This window comes from Dermacentor albipictus, chromosome 1, assembly GCF_038994185.2.
Source record: "Dermacentor albipictus isolate Rhodes 1998 colony chromosome 1, USDA_Dalb.pri_finalv2, whole genome shotgun sequence".
NCBI classification, from domain to species: Eukaryota; Metazoa; Arthropoda; class Arachnida; order Ixodida; family Ixodidae; genus Dermacentor; species Dermacentor albipictus.
The window spans coordinates 146,493,718-146,513,148 of record NC_091821.1 but is presented as its reverse complement, the minus strand read 5'-3'; the positions used below and the strand labels follow the sequence as shown (position 1 = coordinate 146,513,148).

The window sequence follows — 19,431 nt, the reverse complement described above, 5'->3', positions numbered from 1 at the left end:
GTCTCGTGTGTTGACTCGGTTCATTCCGATATCTGCAGTATATTGCGTGTGTCGCTGTCTGCATTCGAAGTTCGACTCCTTCGTGGCCGCTTGAGAAGGCGCAGTCGGCTCATGTTGCTGCTCCCGATGGTTCCTCGCGCGCGCTGCTACACTCTGCCTGGTACACCAACTGTGCACCTGAAGGCCTTAGATCTCGACACTTCGCCGCAGTGTCTTTTGCGCGTTCGGTTAGCGCGGCTCTCCTTCGGTGTCACCTGATCCTCCTCACTCTCCCATACGCGACTTTCGCGCTGCGCCTCCTCATGCTCGCGTTTCCTTTCTGGTTCCTCCTGCAGGTATAGCACACGTCGCGACCTCCGAGGAAACCCAGTGAGTGGTCCACTCCGGGAAACAGCGCATTAAAAGAGAAGTAGGTTGGCCGATACCGAGGAGCAACCGCTGTATTAAACACCGCGAACGGAACAATGATCCGTATTACCACTTTAATTCATACGCCAACGCAGTTAGTAAGAACAGGCGTTGTTCAATCACGAGAGAGAGAGAGAAGTGTTGACTGGACGGCACGAAGTTTAACCAGGTTAAGCCCAGTTAGCTACTCTGCACTGCACAGAGGAGAAAGGGGACCCAAAGGTTAGAAGAGAGAGAGTTTCACGGCATGCACGTACGCATGTGCAACGAGGCGTTCATCGCTCAGTTCATCACAAGCAGCCGTATATACAAGCCTGTGCATCTCAAGAAAGCGTAACAGCGCTTTTGCAGCTTTGCACAGCGCAGACTTGCGGTGCGCGCCAACTGTCTTCAACTATCCTAGCGTTCGATGTTGACATAACAGCGACTATGAAAAAAAAAGAAGTTAGTTTATTGAGAAGCAGCGCATGTTTTGTACATAACTGGCTTTCCAGACGGCTTCCATATTCACTTAGGCCAAAGTTTTCCTCGTTTCTCGAAAAACAATAGAGAACAGACAAGCGTAGCGTCTAACGTGCCATGAAAGCTACAAAAGTTCGAAAGTGGGCACGACCTTGTCACATATTTCGCACGCTAGAAAAATGAATGTCTATGTACTGTTAAAATGATATAATTATAGCTTAATGACAATTTAGGCCTCTTGCTGAACTTGAGAGTCATAAAAATTTTCACTGGCAAATAGAAACAGTCAGTTCTCATTCCGCAGAGCGTATTTTCGTGCTGCTGCGTCCGCCCGTGCGGCGTCGCTGAGCCATGGCAAAACAGTCCTTCGTCACGGGAGACCTCCCCGGCGCCAAGGAGCGATCTACTTGAATGGCGACTGGGGCTCAATGCGGCTGCACGGTCGGTGCGAGGCCTTGGTCCACTCTTGTCTGACCACTGCACTCAAGTGCGTAGTCGGCGGCGTGTGCAGAGCCCGCACCTCGGCCATCTCGAAGGCAAACAACTTGGCCTGCAAAAACACGGCGCCCGATGGCACTCGACGCGGGCGTCGGCCGGCAGCAAAGGGGGGCCGTCGCTTCTCACGTTGCAGTCAACACCGGGAGCTGCCGCCGACGCCACCGCTACTGAACAAACGAGCCAGCCGGGGTCCTTGCTTCTTTTGCTTTGCACTTGTGGCGGCGTTCGCTGGCACGCGCGCGCGCCTACACACCGTGTACAGCCCTGCGTATCCGATGTCTCCGGCACGCTCGATCTTTCTCCCGCGGGCTCGGAAAGGACGCCGTGCGTGTGTTGCCCAACGCGTGTATCCGAGTCAACAACGCCTTACCCGGCTGACAGACTGCACTCCCTGCTCATCTCGACTCGTCATAGGTCAGCGTGGAGTCTAAACAAAAGAGCCACGGAGCGAAGGTAGCACGCATCAGTGTTTGCTGGGCAAGGCTACCTCGCGATAGAAAGTGCGGTTCCACCGCGAGGAGATCGCCCCACGAACCGACGGAACAAAATAAGCCACTTGACCTTCATTTCAACATCTGCAATCGCATGTCTTATATCTGCCCTATACCCACTTGTTTACCATGCATTGCGGTCATATCTTTTACAGCTTCTTCTAGCGCTTTCTCAGCATCAACCACCTAAGCAGACATATCATGATAACCTCGACCTTCTTTGATCGAACATTCTGACGTCAAGCGATACTTATATAAGATTTTTAATGTTTTCTTTTCATTTATGAAAAGCATAAAACATTTCCTATGCAATGATAATGACTAAATAAATAAATTATGCCTAAAGCATATCTACAGCATTTCCTTTACTAAAGCTGATTACCTTCTCTTGCAGAAAAACTGAAGAACACGATTGATTGATTGATTGATTGATTGATTGATTGATTGATTGATTGATTGATTGATTGATTGATTGATTGATTGATTGATTGATTGATTGATTGATTGATTGATTGATTGATTGATTGATTGATTGATTGATAACCATCGCTGTAGGTTTTTTTCAGATCTGATTATTATGTAAACAAAATATTGTATGAGAAAATATAAATAACGTAAAATAACGGTTATTCGCATTTAGTAATTGAATAAAACGATGAAATATGTAAAAAGGTACGTGGAAATGTAGTGGAAATGTAGTGGAAGCCTTGAGGCAATTAACTGCGAGGTGCAAACAGAAATTAAACACAAACACAATTGCCATACATATTCAAAAATATGCATAATAATGAAAGAAGAAAACATAAAATGAACAAGCAAAGGTTGTCCAAATAAAAAATCCGGGAGGCTTGGAATTTTTCAATAGTTCACTAACGTTTTACGAGTCCTACTGCATCGTTCAGCAATACGTGTACTGAAGACCAAGTTAGTTAGGGCCGGCAGTAAAATTTACTCCGTACCTTGCGCAGCTGCTGCAAAATAAAAATGTCTACGTGTAGAAATTTTGTCTGCAGTTTATGAATTCATAAAAAAAGAATTGCCAAAGATCACTCTTCTCCCGTTAGTCCTTTCTGAAAACTAATTCCTGCCGCCTCCACGTGCACAAAACAATTTGTTTCGTCTCATGCACAGGTGCATTGCAGCGAAAAATGTTTTAGAAACATCTTAACCATTTCTGGTTTGAATTTTGTTTTTCGAGTCCCAAATACATCTTTTGTAAAGACGTACGAATATCTAGGATTTCAAATACGAATCGAACGTTCTTTCGTATTCGATTCGATATATCACTATTTGAAGTTGTCGAATATTCTTTCCGTTAAAACACTAGAAAGGGCAACAATAATTTCTGCAGTCTACAAGGATAAATACATGCAACAGGAAACTATTGTGAACAATTCTGTTACAAGAGAGTCATGCTTGTTGCACAGACAAACCAGCCACAGAGCAAATGCATGAAGGAGATAACTTCGGCAGAAGGTTTCAGTTGTTAAATAAGCACGCGTCACCTTAAGCAGTTACAAATTCGTTGTCTCCGTTTAAGCAAAACAAATTATTATTTAGCCAATTTAATCATGTTTGGATTTCTGTAAAACGATGTTTGGCGCTGTAGTACTTAGCTTAGCTCCTTTAACAAACACTACACTTAACTACGTCCTTCAGATGGCATGCTTTTTCCTTGTTTCATTACCTGTTTGTGTCACGGAGAACCAAATACAAATTCTCCATTTCCGCGGGGGTGCCGGAGGGCACTCCACACTTGGCAGGCAATAAGGGGGGAGGGAGAGTGGAAGGAATATTGGGGAGGGTCGGCTCCCACTCCTGCATGAGTGGCCAGTATCCTTTTTCTTTTTGCGAAAACTTCCTCCAAACTTCCTCCTCCGCAGAACTGATTTGCCACTCCAACGATCTTGCATTTTCAAGCCGATCATTCTTACAACTACGCCAAGGTCGCTTTATTTATTTATTTATTTATTTATTTATTTATTTATTTATTTATTTATTTATTTAATTAATTTTTGCCAAAGCACTTTACACTCGAAACTGGAAGATCATGTCAGCGTCGACAAAATTTGTTTGAAACGTTGAACGTCAAGCCTTGTGCCATGAAGAACCTGAAGGACATAAAACATTTTGGTTGACATAACAATGTTGCACGCTTCTGCGCTGTGAAATAATGAAAGACGGTACCGTACAAAGGTTTCCACGCGACACTCCGACAGTGTGAACTTGCATGGATGCAGTAGAACGCAACTTTATTTAGGAGATCCGAGGAGCTCAATTTTTGATTAGTCACAACCATTTTAGATAACACACAATTAAGCTAGAGAAAGCATAGAGGGAGCTAACCGTCAAGCTAAATTTAAATGCAGAAATGAGCAGATAAAGGGAAATTAAACTGGACGAGAACACAACTCTCCGCAGAAATGCAACGAATTCACATCCTCCGGATTACGCGCGTGCGGCGCTTTACCAATAAAGCTACCGCGGCTTCCAGCCTCTCGGGGACTTTCTCGAATGTTTGTATACAAAATTAGTTCTGGGAGTCTTAGCCAGCGCCGCTCAGGTTTTTGTCTCCAGTGCGCCAAAAACGGCATTGAAACCCTCTGTTATGGAGCTGTTTTATCAATACTGGACAAAACATGAACATTTTTACAGCTCAAAGCGCCCGACCAGAGCAGTTCCAATTATACGACGATTAGATGGGAGTACAGAGGTTTGTCTTACTTCACAGACAGACAGACAAAGAACTTTAATTACAAGGTCCTGAGAAGCTTTGCCCTAGAGCAGAGCTGCGGGCCGCTCCCACGTGGGGACGGGTAGGCCGAGCCTAACCGCCGCATCGTGGGCTCTCTGGGCAGCCCGGGTTTGACGTGAAAGTTCTGAGCTCTGGATGGCAGAGCTCCATTCTTCTTCTGTGATGCGATTTTGTCCCTGTAACGAGGGGCATCGCCAGAGCATGTGTGCGAGATTGCTAACAGCCCCACAGTCGGGGCAAGTAGAGCTAAAAGCCTCTGGAGTGATCGTGTGGAAAAGGGCCAGGTTTGGATAGCACTTAGTCTGAAGCATGCGTAAAGTGGACGCCTGGGTAGGAGGACTTATCCTCCCCCTCACAACAAACTGGCTAGACCTCTGTCTTGCCTCACAGAAGAGTGGCTAATCGGGCCAGTCGGTATAGACTGGTGGTTGTTTGGAAGCGCAAAAACACAAGAAGAACGAGTTAGAAGAAGCGCTCCTTGTGCCTCGCTCTTCTTCGTTGTTTGTGTTTGCGCTTTCAAACAGCTAATTTCTTCACAGAATGTCGCTGGGCGCATTGGAAGTTAAGCTGACCTCTGATTTGCGACGTACACTTTGCTGATCGTGTCCGAATAACTCTAAAAAATTGCTTCTCCCTCAATTTGTCTCCGTTTGCCGCTTGAGAACAGTTAAATTAGGAAATCTACTCAATCATCATTAAAATTGGCTTTGTGAAGCCCTTCACAAGAACTATGAAGGGAAGGCGTTGCTCAAAAGTCTCCATATCATTTACGATTGCAGGTTTAAAAAGCACACATATTAAAGGGCCCCCAATCCACCTCTAATTTTTTTAATCGTGTGTTCCTTTCCGAGCTCGGTCCATTCTTCACACTTCGCGATGCCAAAAGGGTCATGCACATGACATCGGCAGAATTAAGCTTGTCGATTGGTCCATATACGAGGAATATGTGTTCTAATCCGTGTGGTAGCACGTATTTGCCATGCACTCGCACGCCCGTTCTTCCTCGCCGGCTCCCTTGCCCGTCATGTGCAGTCAACTGATCTCACCACGTGCAGCCTGCACACGGCGCGTGCGGCGGCAACAGCGTCTAAACGAAAAGCGCGCGGTCCTGATAAGCAGGTTTTCCAACAAGAACGCCAACGCGACTTTACTTACTGACGTAGGGTCAACGTATCTTATAGGTAAGTACGCGGTGAGGAGGAAAGAGTGCCCGTAGGGAGGATAGAGAGAAACCACACGCTCACCTTCGACGCCAGAGTGGTTCAGGGGCCCTTTAAGAAGGGGACAAGACATACGCCGGAGAAGCGTCAACTCGCAGCAAACTTTTATTTGGAGCAGACAGCATACGTAAAAGAAGCAAATTACCCGCCGCGTTGGCGGAGTAGATATAGCGTTGCGCTGCCAAGCACGAGGTCGTGGGATCGAATCCCTGCCACGGCGACCGCATTTCGATGGGGGCGAGATGCAAACATGTCCGTGCATTGGGTGCACGTTAAAACATTCCGCATGGCCAAAATTAATCCAGAGTCCCCCGCTATACGGCGTGCCTTATAATCAGATCGCGGTTTTGGCACGTGAAACTCCAGAAACTCCAGAAGCAAGCAACATGTAAAGACCGCACCACGCATAAGTGGCAATGAATCTGGCAGACGTCCTTGCAGTTCATCATAACAATGAAATCTCCGCAGTTCTTCTAGAAACGTTTGCTCATTCCTGCACTTGAATTCCAAAATGTCTGCAATTTTCCTTACCACATATGCGCGGTAGGGCCTGCGAACCGCGCATATGTGGTTCGCAGGTCCTACCGTGCATATGTGCATGCTATCTGCTCCGAATAAAACCTATTTGCGAGCAGTTATCACTTGTTCTGTGTTTGCTTTCTTCTGTCCCGTCTTAAGGTATGCGCTTGTCAAAGCTGCAAGTACGAGCCAACTATCCCGACAAAGCGTTCTCTTAACCTTTTTATGAGCTTCAATGTGAAGTTCCCGGAACATGTGCCGATGTTAAGTGCCACCTGAAAAAGTGCGATGCGGAATAGTATATGAACCGCCCGTGTCTGACACGCAATAAATGTGCCTTAAACTGCGGAGGAGCCAACGCGCCAAGCTTCGCTTGATGAATACCGCCACGTATCTGCCAGACTTATTCCCGATTTGTCTTTCATTGGGGCATTGGTAGCTAGCATAAGTGATATTGTGTCTCAGAATACTTCTACGTGGTGCTGATTAGTGATCTCCTGGGTGATCAGAACATCATGCTTGTAGATGCGGTTTGTGTCCATCGTAAGTCATCGTCTAACTGACGGCCGGTTCTGTTATAAGTGATCCACTTACCAAACAGGAGGTATAGTTCCCCATAGATCAATCATCTCTGTCAAAAACTACCAGCTGGAAGTTTATGGTAGCGTTTTGCAAAGCCTTTAGGTCCACGTTTTCGCCTGTTCTATATTACATGTACTCACAGTCAGTTTTAAATTAGAAACCTTGTCGCAGTCATTTGCAAAAAAAAAAAAACACACACACACACTGTTAGTACCCAAAAGTGCTGAAAGTAATTTCCTTCTGTTGAGGGTGAAACACCAATTCCATGGCCGAATGTGGACGACAGAATGTGTTCAATAACTTTATCAGATCGATTGCAGTTTCCAATGTCAATTCGCATCGGTCATCATCAGAGATGTGATATAAAATGTCGCTCCATGCAAACTAGCCTATACACATCACTCGTACGGTGCTTGGTATTATTTCACCTGACACGAACAACTTGCAATGCCTCAGATAGATACTTTGCGAAAGCGTTGTATCGCATTTGCCCGTCTTGTTTTCTCCTCTGAAACACGCAAATGTCCTGAGTTTAAAGGCGTTTGGGCACATTACAGGGATCGTCCAACCAGTTTCAATTGTCAATAATTAGCTCTTACAGTGACACCTGCCTTGCGAAAGCGAACAAATGGACGCTGACGAAAGCTGAGGTTTTTTTTTTTTTTTGTCTGCCTCATCTCGTATGGACGACACCGAAATAAATACTTGGCCACCTCGTGGATGGTTCACTAACCAGGCGTATCTCACACGTGCTGCTGGCAAATGAACGGCGCTGTGGACTGCACGCGTCTGTTGCTGTATACATCCTGAACGTATCTTCAGAGAGAAAAAAAAGGATGCATAGAAAGGCAGGGAGGTTAGCCGGAGGTAGTTCCGGTTGGCTACCTTGCACGGGGGGAGAGGGAGGAGAAGGTGGCTAAAAAGAGTTGAAGGTGGAAAGAGAGAGAGAGAAAGAAAGACGAGCACAAACAAACCGCGTACTTTATGGAGCGGCAGGAGGTGGCGTTCTTAAAGTCTATCGTCAAAAAATGTTAAAAATTAAATTATGTGGTTTTACGTGCCAAAACCACGACCTGATTACGACGTACGCCGTAGCTTACGCCAGAAATTTGGACTATCTGGGCTTCTCAAAGATATCGGAGTCCCCCACTATCGTGAACGGCTTCTTCACGCATATTCAGGTTGCGTGAAGTTTCTAGGAGCCCTTTTAGTCTCCTGAGTCTTTTAGTACACCTGTTGGACGTGTCCATTTCGTCTGCTGTAGAAGTTCTGATTGACTGGGCTGCGCGTCCCCAGCAGCGAGGTGCTACAACCAATCGGCATTTCAGCAGCAGACGAAATGAACATGTCTACTGGGTGGACTCTTACAGAATACCTCCTCTGGTGCGCTGGGAAAGTTCCACCACCACCGGAAAAGCGTTGTGCAGAAATTTCCCGGAGTTCTTCTGGTGGCAGTGCAGTTCTCCCAGCGTTCTCCAGAAGCACCGAGAAGAGGGTTCTTCTAACGCTTACTAGGGATTCTATGAAAAGACCTTAACTGCATTCTCATCACTCGGAACACTACGGCTTTCCCCATTCCATTTCGTTCGCAAAAACTGCTTTTCCTCATACAGCTGAGTACTGCAGCTAAGACGTCTTTACAAACCAAAGAGCGAGTAAAATGCACTGGGAAATTCAGGAATTTAAAATTAAATTATGGGGTTTTACATGCCAAAACCACTTTCTGATTATGAGGAACGCCATAGAAGAGGACTCCGGTAATTTCGACCACCTGGGGTTCTTTAACGTGCACCTAAATCTAAGTAACCACGGGTGTTTTCGCATTTCGCCCCTATCGGAATGCGGCTGTCGTGGCCGGGATTCGATCTCGCCACCTCCGTGCTTAGCAACCTAACACCATAGCCACTGAGCAACCACGGCGGGTGAAATTCAGGAATGTTAGCGGTTAACCCTTCGCAGTCTGTGCCAGGAATGAACTTGGTCTTCCCATGATTATCCTTCGCAAACTGCATCTTATGTGAGATGCTTGAAGCTAGATAAACCGGGTCGGGAATATGTAACCTGTGAAATAGCCTCTGCTAGTAATGCTAGAACAAGAAAACCAAATGGAGTGACCTATTCAACAGACGAGATCCGTACGCTTCTATATTTATTTTTGTGCCATGAAAGCCACAGAAAACGCAGAGCGACTTTCCTCTTCCAAAACATCCATCTCTAATTAGCATTCAGATTAAAATAATATCAAAATCGAAGTGAAAAGCCATCTAACACGAATTAGCGGAACATAGATCATACCTCCGTGATCAAAGCTACGTTCTGACTGCAGTTGCAGACAACCACACAATTATTGCGTGACCATTACTTTAGATACAAATTCGCATTGCGTCATAGAAAGATTGTAAATTCCAAACGTTAAATTCGCAGCACACGTGCACGTGTACGCACAAATCTCCCTTGATTGCTACATTTCTGTCCGTCAGGTCAATTTATAATCAGGAGGCTCGGACAAGCATGATAACGCCGAGTTTACTCAAAGTAACAGCCGTATTTCAGTGCACTGACTCTCACTGCACCCTTAGACGTTTTCTCCTGCAAAAGCTTTGCAGCAAAATCGTTTGCCTGGATTCGCCTTCCGCGGTCGGGGCTTTGAGCTGCATCGCTTTTGAAGCGCCCGCTCATACCGGGCCACATTTCAGGCTGAGTGAACTTTGGGCAAAAAGGGCTCCTCCGCAGCCGAGATGGGGTTCTCCTCCTTTCTGATGCACTCGGCTGCCTCACCCCAGCCCCCCTCTCTTTTTTTCATCGCTAACCATGGTTGATGCCAGCCATCAGCACCGCCAGAGAGAACAACGACCGAACAAGGAAGAGGAAAAAGAAACAACCGAACAAGACCGATAGACTTTTAAACAAGTGCAATGAATGCCCACGAACAATTCCAAAAAGCACGCCGTCGACGTGAGAGAGGAAGAAAGACCGGAAGTGGCGTGACTCACTAGCACTTCCGGCACGCTCGCCCGAGAACCGGAAGTAGACGGGAAAGCGGGAAGGGGGAAAACGAATGGCTCCGGGGTGGAAGAAGCGTCTCTTTTAACCAACGCTCACTAAAAGCTGATCCCCACGCGCACGCCGCTGTGGACAGGCGAGCAAAAAGGCCCGCTCCGCTATCGGCGCCAAAGCGAGGGTTGTTCCCGAGCGGAGGGCTGCTTGCTCCCCGCGGTCCCCCACAACTGGACAACCGGGCCGCAAAATGCGACTACGGTGCTCGGCCACCGCCGAACCAAAACGTCGTCGTCTAATTACGTCATCGCCTGAGGCGCGCGCGACTCTTGCCGGCAACGTCGACACCGTCACGACTGAAAAGTCTTGTAGTTCCCATTGTCATTATTTTTCTTTTTCTTTTTTCATTACTGGCGGCATTTTAGCACTACTATAATGTGCTTGTAAAATGTGTGAGATATGAGTGCGCACAATTTCCTCTTCGGCGTACCCCGCATTACTTGTTGCCACTCAGCTTACTGCAGCATCACAACCGAGTCACTGCCGGCTATATGTAAGCCGACATAGCCGAATCAATGGTGCTGCTAGTGTTCTGTGTATTCGGTGTAGTCAGTAGTATTCTGTAACAAGAAGCCCCAAGGAACTTTATAGGATAAGGCGCCAATATTTACCGTACCAAGCACATTTTTTTTTTTTGGCGATGGTAAGTAATCTACCATTACGTATTCGTGCACTCCTTTATTTCTGTCTTTCTTTCTCTTATCTTTTTTTAATTTATTTACATTACCCCTAAGAACCCTCATGCGAGGGTATTACATAGGGGGGGGGGGGGGGGACACAAACACGAAATATACACAAGAAATAAAACTACATGAAATAAACACCACACACAATTAACATAAAATAAATAGATGTGAACAGCGTTATATGCCGTAATTCATGAACTCACACGAGCTTTTTTACACAATATATACATATACGAATAAGTAATAGCTAATCTGCGACCACGAACCGTTTTCTTGCAACAAGGGTTGGAAAGACGGTAAGTTAACTTCAGTAGCTATGCGTGATGGTAGGTCATTCCATTCTATTATTGTGCGAGGAATAAATGATCTTGCGTAGAGCGATGAGCAGCCCGTTATGCGTTTTGCTTTGTTAGCGTGGTCACGGCGCGGGAAGACTGCAGGGGCTGGTGAAAAGAAGTAATCGTGGAGCGTGGAATGGTGATAAAGTTTATGAAATAAGGTTAGGCGAGCAAACTGGCGTCGACGTGATAGTGATTCCAACTCGGCACGTTGTTTTAACGATGTGACGCTGGTGAAGCGTGAATAATCGGAAAAGATGAAGCGAACAGCACGGTTTTGCAGAAATTCAATGTTGTTGATAATGTATGCTTGATCGCGATCCCATATGGCAGAAGCATATTCAATTTTTGGGCGGATCAGCGTGATATAAGGAATTTTTTTTAAGTGTGAATCTGCGCCATTTTAGGATTCTTTTAACTCGTGATGTTGTGGTCATGCCATCACAAGGTTGATTTAAGAATATTGTCCGAACACTGGTAACGATGGCGTTAGAAAACAGTAGCAGAAATGGTACATCTTTTTAATATACATTGAAACTAAAACTTTTATAATAAATTAGTTAAAACTAAAACTAATAAATTATTTTTAAAAGCTTTGAACGATAGAACTTGCCTTAAGGTTAGCTGACACTATTTGGAACTCTCTCCAGAAACATCTTCAGACGGTTCATTTTTAAGGTAGTTTTTTATTATTATTATCACTTCACTTGTTTTAGGTTAGCGCCAGCAGAAAGACGAAATTACATGTCAGGTAAAGAACACATGTAAGAATAAATAAAAACACTTGCTCAGTTTCTATAAGCTTAACGTTAATTTTATTATCAACGCGCCCAATTCACAAGTTGTCGCAATTAAGGGAGGAAATGGCGCAACCAATATGGGCGAAACGCATTCTGCGTTCTTCACACGCAACTTTGGGTACTTTCTAATATTCCGATAATCACTTATCCCTAAAGTCTGGCCGAATAATCTTATACGGCGTATGGCCGAGAGGTCCGTGAATTTTTCAATTTCCACGCAAAGCAAGCAGAATATCAAAATGTGTCTGGCACAGAACTCTAGCGGCACGACTTGAGTACTATCTGCGTCATATGCCGCAATATAAATTTATTGCTTTATAACATGGTCACACTTCTGGCAAATGTGGAGCTCTTTTAGTCTATTTTTAGTCTGCACATAGTGCGGCCGCGCGAGCCCTGTCCCGAATACGATCTGCGATGCGGACAGTGTAGGCATCTAAGCGCACTGAGGGCCGATAGCTTCGTGTGCGCTATAGCACCCATACGCTTGCGCGTCACCCGCGTTCACGAAGTGAAACATCACTGTAAATTTGATTTTTTCATTTCGTAGGCACAAAATTCAAAACACACCTGGCAGTAACACGTACAACGCATCTGTAACCTTTGTGATGATTGCCTAATTGGCGCAGTCTGCCGAACTTTTTCTCCTGTAAAGCGTGCTTTGGCTTTGTAATTCTTGCTAAAGGTTGAGCCAACTCACGGGCGCGTTCTAAGATATGTTGAAAGGAAAGTTCTTTTGCCCCCGACAAAGTAGGAAGCGGACATAGAAAAGAGGATATATATGGTGGGAACGCCAGCCGCATGGCTGCGCTGCTGTGCCGCCATCATTAGCGTTTGGACCTGGTTCATGCTCCCGTACCACGCGAAGCCGCCTGGAGCCGGAGCACGAGGAACGGCGACCACGAAGCAGTCCAGTTGGTTAGGGGCTTCGGGCAGTAAAGGTTGTCTTTTGCATGGCTCTTGCACCCCGTGTCGTCTCGGGGAGTCTAAGCTGGCCACTGGCTCAGAAGCCACGGCCCTTAGCCCACATTTGGCGCCAAACGTGGGGCCAGCTTGTGGTTCTCAGAAGATAGGCATCAGGGCTTGTCGTTCGTTAGTTGGGGTTCCTGTCATTTCGACGGTAGCGGTTGTGGTATCTTTCGCGGTTGGGTTTCTTGTGCGGTGTTATTTGTGAGCCCATATCGTTTTCGTCTTGTCTGTCTGGTTTGCTTTCTGTTTGTCCATGGAGACGCGCTCTTCGGCACTCAAGGCAGTCTCGGAAGCCAGTGAACCCCAAGTCTCGACTGCGGCGGGAGCTGGAGCCGGTGAAGCCACTGAGCGACAAGACGCGATGGCCTCATCGCCTTTGGGCCAGATCACCGTGTTGTGCGAGATCTTAACGGCTCAGCTTGCGGACGTCGCCGCCGCCACGAGCACGGGTCACGAGCGCGCGCAACTCTTGGCACAGGCGCATGAGCCAGGCTCAGATGGTGATGATGGCGGTAGAGCAGCGCAGCTATGCGGCCGCCATCATATATATATATATATATATATATATATATATATATATATATATATATATATATATATATATATATATATATATATGTGTGTGTACACACACACACACACACACACACACACACACATATATACACATCTGCACAATCTTTTTGCACTCCCAGATGAAGTGCTTCGCGGTAGGTCTTGCGCGCTCTTCGCGGCCAGGGAAGATTGAATAGTGCCGCTCGTTACTCGATAATGCTCGCCGCTGTTTTCTGATGTGTGCTGCTGCTGTCCCGCAGATAAACCTTCGTTACCTCCATGTGTAATTACCGCGCATTTGGGGTAAGAGCGACATTTTTATGTTATATCTGGCACTCGAGCAAAGCCTGACTGCAATTATGCAGCACGACTTACCCGTGCAAAACCGGGTAGTGGAGGATGCGTGTTCTGAGGCGTGACTTCACGAATGCGCCGCTTGCTCTCTACAGGCATGTGACGCAAGGATCTATGAGGGTCGTAGATCTGTGGTTGTGTATCTTGCGGCAGGTCTTCGCAGCTAGTCTTTCTGTGCGTTCAGCGCCCATTCATCTGCGTGTTTTAATGTTAGTCTGTCTCATTAAGTGCGCTGCCGTTCAGTCAAGAACTTCCAACCAACCATCCCACCAGTTAGCAACAAAGTGGATGTCGGCTGCTTCGTGCGCCATTTCGTTCCCTCGAATGCCATCGTGGCTCGGGATCCAGTGGATGACAATCTTTTAAGTGCGAGAGCATTTCCTTACCTACCCTACCCACATTGAGCTGTCTATGTGGCCTCGATATGATGGCAGCGCAAAAAAAAAGAAAATCAAGCTCTACAAGGAATCGAACCCGGGCCTGCAACGTGGTAAGTGCGCACCCGTCGTCGGCACCACAGCACCTGAGAAAGCGCGCGAAATACCTGCGACAGTAGAGCAAAAGAGCACCGCCAAAGTCGTGCTGTCTCGATATCGACGCGCATACGCGTGTCGCGCGTGGCGAGTAGAGCGCCTCAATGCGCTGTTATCGAGGCACCCTAGTGGAGAGTTCAGAAAGTCTCCAGAGACACGCAGTGCTTTTGGCTGCAGAAGTGACGAAGCCAAACGGACGCACTGTCATGCTCCGCACAATCGTCTGTAACAGAAGTTGAATAACGTATGTGTGCTCTCGCATAACTTAGGCAACCATCGTAAATGGGTGCTGCCGGAATTTTTTTTCTGTTCAGTTTATAAAAAAACTTCTTCGGCTGCTTTGCAGGTGATCTTGATGCTGTGTACTGGTGAACTTTTGCCGAACACGGACTTGCAGGGGCGGTATGCTTCTTGTAAATCTGTGTAAATATTTATTGCTTTGACGATTATCATAGATTCCGCTGTGTCGTCGATCGCTAACGCATTCGCTTGTCACTCGAGTTCAGCGCTATCTAGGTACACGCGTTACCCTCTAGGTGTTTGGCGTCGGTAATGTCGGCGGATGCATGGCAGGAGGCGATGGCACCTCTCTTGCACGAAAGGTTGGGTAAGGACGCACCTGTGTAGACGTCAACTATATCTGTGGTGTTCCACCCCGGCTTGGTGCTTGCGCGCGTACGCTCGGCGTGGTTCGGCGCGTGCAGGCCCCAGGTTTTTGGGAAGCGCTTTACAATATGTTACACGAGCGCCGTCCCCCGGCGGATTTTATTCAGGCGGTTCTGCGAAGTAATCATCCTCCATGTCGAGTCTCAGTTAAAGCCTAAGCATTCTTTCTCGCCGCGTGTGTAGAATGCGGGCGTTTTGAACTTTTATCGCTGAAAATCCGAGAATATCAACTGGCGGTAGATCGGCGAATCGATAGAGTTCTTCGGCATTAGTGTGTTTGGAAAGGCCGGAGATTGCTCCCAATGTCTCTCGGTGAAAAGTTTCAATTCTTTTTCGTTACCTAACGTTAGGACGGCAACACTGCGCTCCGTACCGGGCTCTAGAGAGGAGCAGTGCCGACACTATAGCTGTTGGCGACAGCAGTGCTTGCTCCGATCCTCTTTATCGCGATCCTCTTGATCAAGTCTAGCATCTTGTACCATGTTCTTTGTAGTCCATCAAGCCAGGTTTCAGAGCCCCTTGAATCTCTGGATGTACCCAAGATCTTAATTGCGCTTTTGACTATATTAAGGGACAAGTCGGCGAAGCTCAAGTGGAGATGATTTTCGCCCGCTTCAGTTCCGTACAGTATCAGGTAATATGCTTTTTTTTACAGAGGTGGCACCATACCGGTTCCCGGTATACAGGGTGTCCCGAGCGAGAAAGAAGCCCGCGAATACAGGCAAAGTGCCTCGAGCGGCCTTTCGCGCTGCAATTTTGCGTGTATTCGGCATCAAAAGTGGCATCGATCAAATTTAGCTTCTCTTATGCCACATCATTAAAGAGATAGTAACTTGCAGCTCTCAGATCCACTGTTGACTATACCCACACCAAAGGCACCTACCGGCCGGGCGGGCCATATTCAGTGATACTAAGGTGGCCCTCCAAACACAGCAGTCAAGCCTAGTTCATGGCCCTCAAGAACAGCTGGTATCCGAGGTCAGAGAATCTCACCGCCACCTTGTTGAAAACGAACATATAATCAGATTTCAGTGGCTGACGAATCAGTGTGGCATTATTGGCAACCAAAGAGTCGACGAAAGAGCACGTTCCGGCCACGTAGTTCAGGTTTTGCCTTTGACATTGTCAAGGACCGGTGCAGCGTTGCAACTTCGTCTACGTGGCAACTTCGTTTGCGGCCGGTCACGTTCCGTTGTTCAGCGCTGTTAACCCATTTTCTTCGACATGTACCAAACAGCCCAGGTTAGCACGTTATCGAAAGGATCAACCCCTGGGGAACTCCGATTCTGTTGCCATAACTCTTGATTTGGTTTATTTTAAGCACTATTTATAAAAAACGCCTTGCTATCCGCACATATGCTGCTTGTACAGGTGCGTTATGCGCTTTGGCGGACACAGTTCTCGCGCGAAGGATCAGCTTACGCTGTTTGTGACGCAGCGCTTATGTTAGCACCGATAAACCAAGCACAGAACGATAACTAACGAATAGAGTAGGCTGGCCAGATGCTGATGATGATGGCCAGAAACCCCACAGCTCTTGGACTTACTGCAAACGCGACTTTGTCGCTATTTGCCGTGTTTCTTTTCTTTTCTTCTTTAAGTAAGGTTTGCCAGGTCCAGGGCCACCTCACAACTCTGCTTCAATTCCTTGTTTCTTTTTTCTTTAATACGCGCAGTACTAAGCGGCAGGCTGCGCTTGCCGCAACCCTCGTTGCGGAATCGGCACCGTGTCCCCGGCGGTACCTCGACTGCCTCGCGTCCCTGGCGCTGCCTCGGGCAAAGAGCAGCGGAGACCGGTCCGCCCCTCCGCCCACCTCTCCGGTGGCCCACTCCCAGCGACAGGTGTAGCGCGAGTAATCTGCTTCGTGGCGCCCCACCGGCGCTCCTGCGACACAGCGGCGTCTAATGGAACCGCATCCGGTGTCGCCTCTGCCGCCGGAAACGCCGCGGGGGTCATCTTCTTGCGGCCCGCCGCAAGGACTAGCTGCCTGTCGTGGTGGCACTTCCCCAACGCTGCCTGCACTGGAGGCCGAACAACTAACGGAGCGTGCTGCGAGGAGCGATCAATTTCTCCCGCGTGTGCTACACGTTTTGCCGCGCTCAGGACGCCTCTGTGACTTGCGGTGACAATTAATACGAGTGAGTCCTCGGCTACCTTTAGTGAAATTCGCGTCCACGGTGTGCGCGTCTTTTCTTTGCGCCGCGAGTAAGAGGGAACACGGTTAAGGTAAGGGGGGGGGGGGGACGCTAAAAAAGACAGCATAAAGGAAATTATCTGTAGTTTCTAACTGAATTCAAGAAATGGTAAATCGAAATGAAAGTGGATGAAAAAACAAGTGGCCGCAGGTGGGATACGAGCACACGTCTTCGCATTACGCCTACGATGCCCTTACCAATTGACCGACCATGGCGCCATTTTCCCATCCACTTTCTGGGTATTTATGTCTGTCCACTAGAACCGACCCTGGGAGTGTTAGCCAGCGCCGCCACTCACGACCATGGCAGCGGATGTGGAACATCCTATCTAACGCAGACTTCACGTAGTACGTGAACGAACTTACGAAGAATGAAAATCGCAACGTCGAGTGCGGTAGCGGCGGGAAGGAGCGCGATCACGGCGTAGCGCGTCAGGTGATCGAAGCCAACAATAATCCAGTGGTTTCCACATCCACTGTATCGGAGCGGGCCATAGAGGGTGTTTCCAACACGTTCGAAAGCTCGAGCAGGACATGGTAGCGGCTGTAGTGGTCCAGGAGGACGCTGTGGAAGGGTCTTGCTTTGTTGCCAGGCGGTGCATGATTGAACAGTGATTTGAAGGTTCTCGCGCGAGCGTCGACGAAGACCAAGAACAGCGCCACGGCCCACAATCCTCTTTCGAGAGGCAGGTATCCTCACTCTTTTTGCGGTTCCTTAAGCTGCGGTCACTACCATCCGAAGAAAGCGCTTTTTTTTTTTCCCTCAGCGTACAGGCAGCGATGGTATATTGCGCGCAACGTATTATTCGGTATTATCAGGAACTGAACGTTCCGATGCTGCATCTAGCGTGTGTAACGTCATTTCTGCCACGGCAGAAAAAACGACTCACCCCAAACAATCACCGCGAGGGTGAAGGTTGTGGCACGGAACAGTCAGCGAAGGAGAGAAGATTGCGAAATCTTGATTTTCTCTGTTCAGAAACGGGCCGCTAGGCACCTGGGACACAAGGCCAGTCCACGCTGGCGCGATAACCATAGAGAAAGAAATTCAACAAGAGCGGACACTCCAATAGAGCCCGGCAGCCGAATTGACCGTAGCACTCCATGCCGAAGCTTTAGCTCCGGTGATCCTATCTAAATACATGTAAAAGGATAATTTGTTTCCCTCGGCAACCACTGCACCAAATTTGACGAGGCTTATTGCATTTAAAATAAAACCTTAAAAGTCATTGATGGTTTCGAATTTTCGATTCAGGTAGTCAATATTTTAATAAAAATTGGCAAAAATCGCAAAGTTTCAGAAAACGAAACTATCAAGCTTACAATTCTGCAACCCAGAAATGCAAAATGATACCACAATTATGTGAATTACATATAATAGTACATCTAATGCGGACAAAATTTATATGGTAGGCATGAATCTCAAAAAAATTTAGTAATATGGAAATACAGCTTTTGCAGAACCCGCGTACACAACGTAACGAATTCGCGCAAGGTATAAATTGACATATCCAATTTGTCCGCTTTGAATAATCTAATGGATGCCGTTTACCGAACCACGATATCTTTTATCGATACAGAGCTGTTCATTTGCAAATGTTGTTCTACTTTTTTTTCCCGATCTTTCGAATTTTTGAAAATTATTTTTTACATAATTCAGGCCCTAAATCGAAATTCAACTTCAACAGTCACTAAAGCTTAAGAGGAAGGTTTAGCTCGGGCCCAACTACGACGCGGCCTATTAAAATACATTAACAACGCAAAAACGCTGTTCTGAGATACCCCTGGGCCGATTTTAATGAAATTTGTTGCATTTGAAAGAGAAAGTTCAATTATAGTGACTGTTGGAAGTGCAACTTCGATTTAAGGCCAGAATTCTGTGAAAACGATTTTCAAAAAATCGAAAGTTCGAAAAAATATATATACACATGAAATTTGTAAATTAATAGCTCGGCATCAAGAACAGATATCGTGATTCTGTAAACGGCATCAATTATATCATTCAAAGCTGAAAAATTCTATTAGTTATTTTATATCTCACGTGAATTTGTTACGTTGTGCGCAAGGGTTCTGCAAAAGCTGTATTAACATATTATTAAACTTTTCATATTGATCTGCAACATATCAGTTATGTCCGCTTTAGATGTACTATTAGGTGCAGTTCACATAATGGTGTTATAATTTTTTATTCCTGAGTTACTGATTTGTAAACTTGATAGTCTCGTTTTCTGAAAATTTCTGACTTTTGCAAATTTTTAATCAAATATTTACGACCTGAATAAAATATTCTAAACCAACAATCACAAGAGTTTAAGTTTTTCTTTTAAATGCAACAAACCTAGC

At 46.7% G+C, this 19,431-nt stretch overlaps 1 long non-coding RNA gene across 2 annotated transcripts in view; it reads right to left on the bottom strand.

Moving 5' to 3' along the window:
- Positions 1-838: 838 nt before the first annotated feature.
- LOC135911012 (uncharacterized) overlaps positions 839-19,431 on the bottom strand; it is a 60,508-nt gene continuing 41,915 nt past the window's right edge. For both annotated transcript variants that reach the window (XR_010567182.1, XR_010567181.1), the window contains one exon: positions 839-1,795. This is a non-coding gene — a long non-coding RNA (uncharacterized lncRNA). The remainder of the gene's footprint in view (positions 1,796-19,431) is intronic.